This window comes from Hipposideros armiger, unplaced genomic scaffold (assembly GCF_001890085.2).
Source record: "Hipposideros armiger isolate ML-2016 unplaced genomic scaffold, ASM189008v1 scaffold_284, whole genome shotgun sequence".
NCBI classification, from domain to species: domain Eukaryota; kingdom Metazoa; phylum Chordata; class Mammalia; order Chiroptera; family Hipposideridae; genus Hipposideros; species Hipposideros armiger.
In genome coordinates, this window is record NW_017731634.1 from 280,374 (window position 1) to 288,605 (window position 8,232).

Sequence of the window (8,232 nt, forward strand, 5' to 3'; positions counted from 1 at the left end):
ACATGTAAAATTACAGCCAAAGGAGTCACCACAAACGAGGGGACCACGCTGTGCAAGACTATCACAGTGTGGGGGTGTCAGCAGCACTGCCCCTAACAGGCTGCTAAACTTGAGAGCTGGAGGAGGAGCAGGAGTTAGACCCATGAAAAGGGACAGACGCGTGTTTGAGGCAGGGTCACAGCACGTGCCAAGGCCCTGAGGTGGGCGGGAGCGTGGCCAGATATGGAGCTGGAGGCAGAGGGAGCAGGATAGGGGAGAGTGGGGAGACTGGGCAGGGCCTTGCCTGCTGGGAGCGGGGGACGGAGTCTGTCTTTTATCCTAAGAAAAGCAAGGAGCCATCAGGGTTCAAGCAAAGGGATAAAGTGGTCAGATCTGGTAGAAAGACCCCTCTGGCAGCTGAGGAAAGAGAAGGGTGGAGGGGCTGTAACAGGCCCTAACTCCCAACCCAGACCGAGGAAGCTGACATCCAGCCTCTGCTTGAATACTTCCCGGATGGGGAGCTCACCACTTCTCAAGACAGGTTATCACATTGTTCCCTGTTATCACGTTATTAAGTCACTCTTGATATGACATGGAATCCAGGTTCATCATCCTGGCATGTTCCCCCAAGACGCTTCAAAGTGTGCCACAATCCCCCCTCAAAATGTGGTCCTCAGAACAGAGCTCAGGACTGTGCCAGGACAAAGCGGGGGGCACTCACCCCCTCTCTTCTGGATACTATGCCTCTGTGAATACAGCCTCTTCCTGCTGCAGCGCTTACATGTGTCCATCCCACAGCACAAAGCCCAGGGCCCTGTATACAGCTGGTGCTCAGCAAGTACCTGGAGACTCACTGATGTGACCTGAGCCCCAGGACTTAGCCCCGGAGGTGCTGGGTGTGCCAGTCCCCTTCCGACCAGTCTCCAGGTCCCCTCTTCAGGAAAGGCCCATTGCCTGGCGTGCCACCGTGTGTGAGCCCATTTGCCCCCACACTGGCTGTGCGTTTGGATGGGCTTTCAGGCCACCACAGTCCCTGTGCTGACCCCAGGCCTTGTGCAGTGGGCAGGGCACGGGGGTGCCAGCCTACAGGGCACAGGGTGACCTGGGGCGCAGGCCTGCCCTTCTCCTGGCGCCTGCCTCCCAAGGGTGGGCAGCCTTGTGAGCTTGCTGCCCTGTGCAGGCCCGTGGGGCTGGCTTGGCATTTTCTTGGGTGTTGTGGTTTGAAGGGCAGCCGTGCCCAGCACACCGGTGGCCTGCCTAGGCCTTGCCCAGCGTGAGCGCCCCCATCTCCAGTGCCTGTGAGTCAGATAATGCTGGTGACAACAGGGAGGGGACCAACAGGCCTTCAGTCCCATCTCTGTGTGTGTGTGTCGGGTGTGGGGCTAAGGGCTGACACCTGTGGGTGGACAGGCGGCTTTCAGGCGGCTCCCTGGGAAAGGCAGGCAGCTTCTGCCCTCCAGAGGCCATCATGGGTACTGCACCCTCACGGCTCCACCTGCAGGAAGGGAGCAGCTGAGGGCGACCCGAGTGCCTTGGTGGGTGGGGAGACAGAGGCTCGGCAGGTTCTTAATTCCCACTCGGTTCTTTCCTGCAAAGCCCTCTTTCAGAACGCGGTGTGGTCACTGCAGGGTCAATCCCCACCCACCCCTTCCTGCCCTGGCACCCAGCACCCTGAGACCAGCTCTGCCACCAGACTGGGAGGCGTCACCCACGCGGTTGGCCGGAGCTCTACCCACAAGCCAGGGAGGTTTTCACCCTTGAGATGTGAGAGGCGGGGGCCTGTAAGAGTGACTGTCGCATGGCCCCTGGGTCCTCTCCCCGCCCCCTCCTGCATGAGAGCCTTGGGGGTGACACCACTGTCCCATCATCATCACTGGGTTCCCTGGGGCAGGGGGCTCCTAGCACCAGGGTCCCGGGGGCGGAGCCCGCACACGGAGGTTCACCCTTGGGGGGTAACATGTGGGTCGACCACGTGCCTGGCCTGCCCTTGGCACTCACTACGTGAGGGCCCTTACCCTCTAAGGTCCCCAGCAGGGGAGGGCATGTGGGTCCCCCAACCCCACAGCCATCGGGGTTTCCCATAAGAAGAGAATTCTCGTTGTCTGCAGGAGCCTTTCCTGTGCGCCTGGCCGTCTCCCTCCGAGTCTGCCAGCTTTTGCTCAGACACTGAGGCTGAAGCCCAGACAGGCAGTGCCCGAGGCCAGCAGCCCCCTCGGAGGCCTTGGGCCTGATGGTCTCAGGTGCCCAGGGCTGAGGAGTTGTGAGGCTGCAAGCCGTGCCGTCTCCCCGGCCAGGGCTGAGTGGGCAGAGAGCACGCCTCCCTCCCGGGGGTCACAGGGAATGTGTGGGGTGGAGGGCCTGGGCACAACAGCCCTCCTTTCTTCTCTGGCCCTGGCATTGGGCGGACCTATCATTCACTGCAGGGTCGCACGGATGCCCCGTCCAGCACCAGGGCAGCTGGGAAAGATCTCGCTGACCTCAAATGACAAGGCCACTGTGGGTGGGCCTGAGGACAGAGGCTCCTCTGTGCTGGTGACTAGCGGCTCGGGCTGGGTGGGGTCTGCAGATGCAAAAGGGGGCAGTGCAGGGGCTGGGGTGCTGAGCAGGGCTTGGCTGACCCCCAGCCACTGGGGAGCTCAGTGCAGGAGCTCACAGTCACTCCTCTGTGTACCCAAACAGCAAATGGTCGCTACTCCTCTTAAGCACCTACTGTGTGCCAGGCCTCACATATCATCTTACTGAATTCTTACAGAAACTCCTTAAGGTGTTGATGTCATCATCTCCATTTAGCCGAGGGGTCAAGTGTTTGCCTGTTGTCACCTGGCTAGTGAGTGGCTGAGCCAGAATGAGAACCCAGGGTCTGTCTGACTCTGAAGCTCACGCCTCCTTGTGATAATAAGGGACTATTTCAGGTTTCTAAAGAAGTAAAGATTTTTTTTTAGATGCATATATCTATGTCCAACTGAGAATTTAAAATGTTGCAGGTATTTTGGCCGTGAAGAAGTAGCTCCCACCATAACTGAACAAAAACTACAAAAAGCAACGGTTTCAGACTGGACAGCAGGCTGCAGAGGACAACGGTTTCAGACTGGACAGCAGGCTGCAGAGGACAACGGTTCCTGGGAGAAGAGCAGACGAAGCGAGCCCCACGGCTGCCGACTTTCTTCCAAGAGGCAGAGCCAGGCAGAGCATGATGGTCTCACTGAGCCGAGGAGACGGGGGCTTGTGGGCAGAGCCCTGGATGGGAGGCAGCGACGCAGGGACGGAGCCAGGAGCCCCAGAAATCCTCCTGGGGCCAACCTGAGTCTTTCGCCTAATGCTACGATGTGCACATGCAGCTGAGGTCCCAGGAAGCCAGGCAAAGAACAACTATAGGGAACGCCGTGAGCCAAACAGCTCCCAGCGTCTGCATAGGGGTGGGGACATTTGATGCCCCCTGAATGAAGAGGCCTTGTGGGAACACAGGGCATTTGGTGGAGACCAAAGAAGGGTGCATCTTAGGTATATAGGGCTAAGCTAAGCTCACAGTGAAGGCTATTCTATGCCTTACCTGATGAGCTTTGGAACAAACCTTGCAAAGACCAGGCTGGTCTTCATGTAAGTTAACTGTTGGTACAAAAACCAACATTCTTAAAAAGAAGGCCCACGAAATCCAGGATTTTTTTTTTTTCTTTTTTTAGCTGAGCCATTCTGCCACCTGTTGGCAGCTCAGCGGCAGCTCAGCTCCGACTGGGAATAAAATCCAGGATCTTCACTACTCAACATTTACAAACTCCAGCATTCAATACTACATTACCAGACATGTGACCTGTAACTAGAAGAAGATAGTCAATAGAAACAGACCCAGAAATGACGTAGATGACAATATTAGCAGATAAAGCATTTAGATTTAAATGAAGCCATGAACATAATCAAAAGACAAATGCATGATAAATATAATCAAATGATAAAGCATAACACTGAGGCAAATGGATGCTCTAAAGACAAAAATACACAATAAATGAAATAAAAAACGTACTGAATGGGACGAGCAGCAGATTAGACATCACGGGCGAAAGGATCAGTGAACTTAAAGACAGGACGATAGGAGTTATTCAAACTGAAGCACAGAGAGAAAAGAGCCTAGAAAACTAAGCACAGCCTTGCTGATGATATGAGATGATATCAAATCATCTAACAAAATGTGGCAAAAAACTCCCTCAAGCCCACAGATCCAAGAGCTTCAATGAATTCAAAGCAGTATGAATATAAAGAAACAGGACTGGCCGAGTGGCGCATTGTTTGGGAGTTAGCTTGGGATGCTGGCTCTGAGCAGCAGGACCCCGGTTCAGATCCCACATGTGAGGGCCAGTGACGCTGCGCCCTCTACAGCTAAGATGGTGAACAACAGCTCAACCTGGAGCTGGGCTGCTGTGAGTTGCCGGTGACGGCGTAGGCTGCAGTGGGGCTGCAGTGGGCTGCACGTGAGTGGCCAGCAGCCAGCGTAAGCTTTTGTGAGCTGCCGTGAGCCACCGTGAGCGGCTGTCCAATGACCGGCGAGTGACTGCCTCCCCCGGGAAGAGCGCCATGGTCAGTGAAGCGACGTCCTCCACAACTAGACTGAAGAACAAAAGGACAACAACTTGTCTGTTCCTCTTCCCCGATAAAAAAAAAGAAAGAAAGAAAGAAAAAAAGAAACACACACCAGAGCCCATCATAATCAAATGGCTGAAAACCCAAGATGGAGAGAAGATCTTAAGAGAGTGAAGATGAGGGTAACTGCTGATGTGTCATCAGAAACACTGCAAACGAGGAGAGTGGGAACCCCCTCTTCAAAGCACTGAAAGAAAAACCTGTCAACCATGGTGTCCATCCTAGTGAAAATGTCCTTCAGAAAAGAAAGCAAAGTCCAGGCATTTTGAGACAAAAGCTGAGAAAACTCATTGACAACAGACCTGCATTACAAGAAATGTCAACCCAAGCTTTTTGGGCCAAAAGAAAAAGATGAAAGGTGTAAATTCAGGCCCGAGGACTAGAAGCCCATTGGAAGGTGTAACTATGTGGATAAATATGGGAGGTGTTTTCCTAGGTGTTGTTTTAAAAATAAAAGATAATAGACTATTTTTTTTCCTATTTAGACGATGATCCTTTATTTATTATTTATTATTTTAATTGGGGAATTGGGGGAGGATTGGGGGAGGGGAACAATGTTAGGGAGTTGGGGAAGGGGACCAGCCAAGTTGTTCTTCTTCAATCTCAGTTGTGGAGGGCACCAGTCGCCATCTGGCTGCCCGTCCGCAGCTCGTGGCCTCTAAGCTCAAGGTGCTGTGTTACAATCTTAGTTGCGGGTGGGCGTAGCCACCATCCCATGCGGGAGTCGAGCCAGCAGCCTTGTTGTTAAGGTGCACGCTCTATCCACTGAGCCATCCGGGCAGCAGCTCAGCTCAAGGTGCCAAGTTCAGTCTTAGCTGCGGGTGGGCATAGCCCACCATCAAACAGGCAATCTTGTTACACCAGCTGAGCCATCCTGCCACCTGTTGGCAGCTCAGCAGCAGCTCAGCTCAGGCGCAGCATCACTGGCCCATGTGGGAATCGAACTGGTGGCCCTGTTTCTCAGAGCTTGCGCTCTTAAGCTAACTCATAACCAACTGAGTCACTTGGCTGGCCTGATAATAAACTAGTTAAAGCAAAAATAATGAAGGTGCATTATAGGGTTTATAATCTTTATAGAGGTGAAATATATTATTATAAAAGCATGAAAGACGGGAGGAGAGAAAATAAATATACGGTTGCAAAATTCATATATTTTACATAAAGTGGATAATGTCACTTCAAGACACTGACAAATTAAAGATAAGGCATTTGACCCAGTCCAACACTCGAAAATGATGACAGTCTCAGCAGTGCAGGGGTAGAAGGGAACTTCCTCATCCCGCTGAAGGCCGTCTGTAGGTGACATCATACCTAATGGTGGAGCCACGGTGACTTTCTCCTCGAGCCTGGACCAAGGCAGAGGTTCCCCTGCACACCCTCCACTCATTCAGTGTGGGTCCCGGCTGGTGTGACGAGGCAAGAAACGCAATGGAAGGCAGGCACTTTGGAAAGGAAAAAGGACAGCTCTTTCTCTCTGTCTCTTTTTGGTAGAAGAAACTGGCTGTGCATGTAAACGGTCCTAAGGCCTCTATAAACCCTGGCAGAGAGGATTGAAGCCCCTCCCCCAGCCCCAGCCCCCACCTCCCTTGGTTCCCAGAGGAATTTAGTATTTATTTGCCGCACACGTTTTTTGTTCTTTTCCTACACACACGTCACCATAAACAGTCTACGGCGGTGCTCCTTGCACTTTTAAGCTGTGTAAATGGTGTCACGCAGCTGTGCTCAGAAGCTGCGTCTTGGCTGGGTCCGGGCAGCACTCGGGTAGCTCAGGGCTGAAGGGCTGAAGGCTGGGAGTCCCCGAGCTGGCCCCTGGCTAAGCCACAGGCCCCATCTGCTCCGGCCACACTTGCATGGACACCTGTTTGCAGCTCACTGCGTTTTAGACACTGGCTCCAGCGGGGTACCCACGCCAAGGCTCCCCGAAGCCTCCTGGTCGTCTGGTGGGCTGGAGTCCAGGGGCCACAGGCTGGGTCCCAGGAGAGAAGGGCCAGCGTTCTCCCTTGGGGTTTGGGATGAGTCCCAGCCCCTCTACAGGGGGTGCCCGGGCTCTCTGCCCTGGAATTCCAGGAGCAAACCCGGCTGCCCTTCCTGCTGGGGACTGAGTTGTGAGCTGTGTGGGGATGGTGCCACCCAGGTGCACGGCGCACTTTCCCTCCCAGGGATCAAAGCCCAGGCTCCCGGCTGGCGGCCACCTCACACCCCAGGCCCCCACTGTGAGCAAACGTATGCTGCTGGACAGCTCTCTCGGTCCCTCTGTCCCCACGAAAGCCACCCTGGGTCTGGTCCTTTTACCCCAGTGAGGCCACATCTCAGTTTGGGGAAGACTTTTGCCACCACGAGAAATAAGGTTAACGGTCCTGAAAACAGCGTGTCTGCAAATACCTGAGAGACCCGCCTGGCCCACCGAGAAGCTGGAGGGCAGCTTCAAAGTGTCTGTCTCCCGGAAAACGGGTTCCTCCTCAACACACTTTCCTCCTGTCGGCGTTTCCCTCCCCGTTTCCAAAATGGAGCCTTTCCCCTCAGTCTCGATGCACGGAGCTGGGCTGGAGGAAGTCCAAGTCCGCTTGTCACAATATTCCGTTCATGTCTGTCCTTCCCCCTGGGTCTCCCCACAATAGAGCTATTATCAGACGGCTCTTCTTCCACGGTTTCCCTCTCCCCGCGGGCTACCGAGGAGAAAGGATGCCAGGCGGACAAAAACGGGAGGGCTCTCACTTGCTGGAGCCCCAGTGCGCCAGTCCGGGAAGGGCCATCGTGGGCGTGTCGTGGGCCATCATGGAGACTGTCATTCAATTCCGTGAAGGACATTTGGAAGCATGGCCTTTCGCCAGTTTTGTGATTCACGTCATTTGTCCTCTGAGAACAGAAATGTATTTCCCAGAGAGAAGCCTTTCAAGCTGGAAAGCTTCTGGGTCTCCCGGGCAAACCCCACACCGGACCTTTGGGGTTCGAGATCTCACCAGTGCTTTGTCAGTCACACCGGGAGAAAGAGAACCTGAGACATTTAAACGCGTCCCACCAACCCTGCGCTGGGGGAGCACACTTCGCCTGACAGGGGCCCCAGTCCGGGCCCTGGGGTCTTGTTCCAAGATCAACTTTCGTTTCTTGCTCTTGACGGCTACCGGGAGCTGCTAATGGGGGGCCCTGCCTCACGCCCTCTCACTGCTTCCATCACAGCATGTCCAGGCCCCTTCAGAGGCGCTGGGGTTCCCAGAATGCATGTTGAGTGAGGGCCCTTATAGCAAGCCATTCATTCATTCACTCACTCACTCACTCACTCACTCACTCACTCACTCATTCATTCGTGTAACCCTCCTTCTACGCAGAGTGTGTGTCAAGCCAGGCTTTGGGGACAAAGCGGTCCATCAGGGCGCTCTCCATCTTCACGGCCTCCATCCAGGGTGGGTGACAGTTGCTGACCCAGGAACCGAGGCTCTGAGCCCCTGCGTGTCCCGGGGGCCTGAGGTGGTGGCCTGTGGGGGCAGCTGCGGACCTGGGCACTTCTAAAGTCACCAGGAGAAAGGGGTTGCTGTCATTTTTCTGGTTGACACTGTCATCTTGTTTTCCTGTCTTGCAAGGACAACAGAAAAGATGAAGGTCCCCTCGGCCTGCATGGGCGGC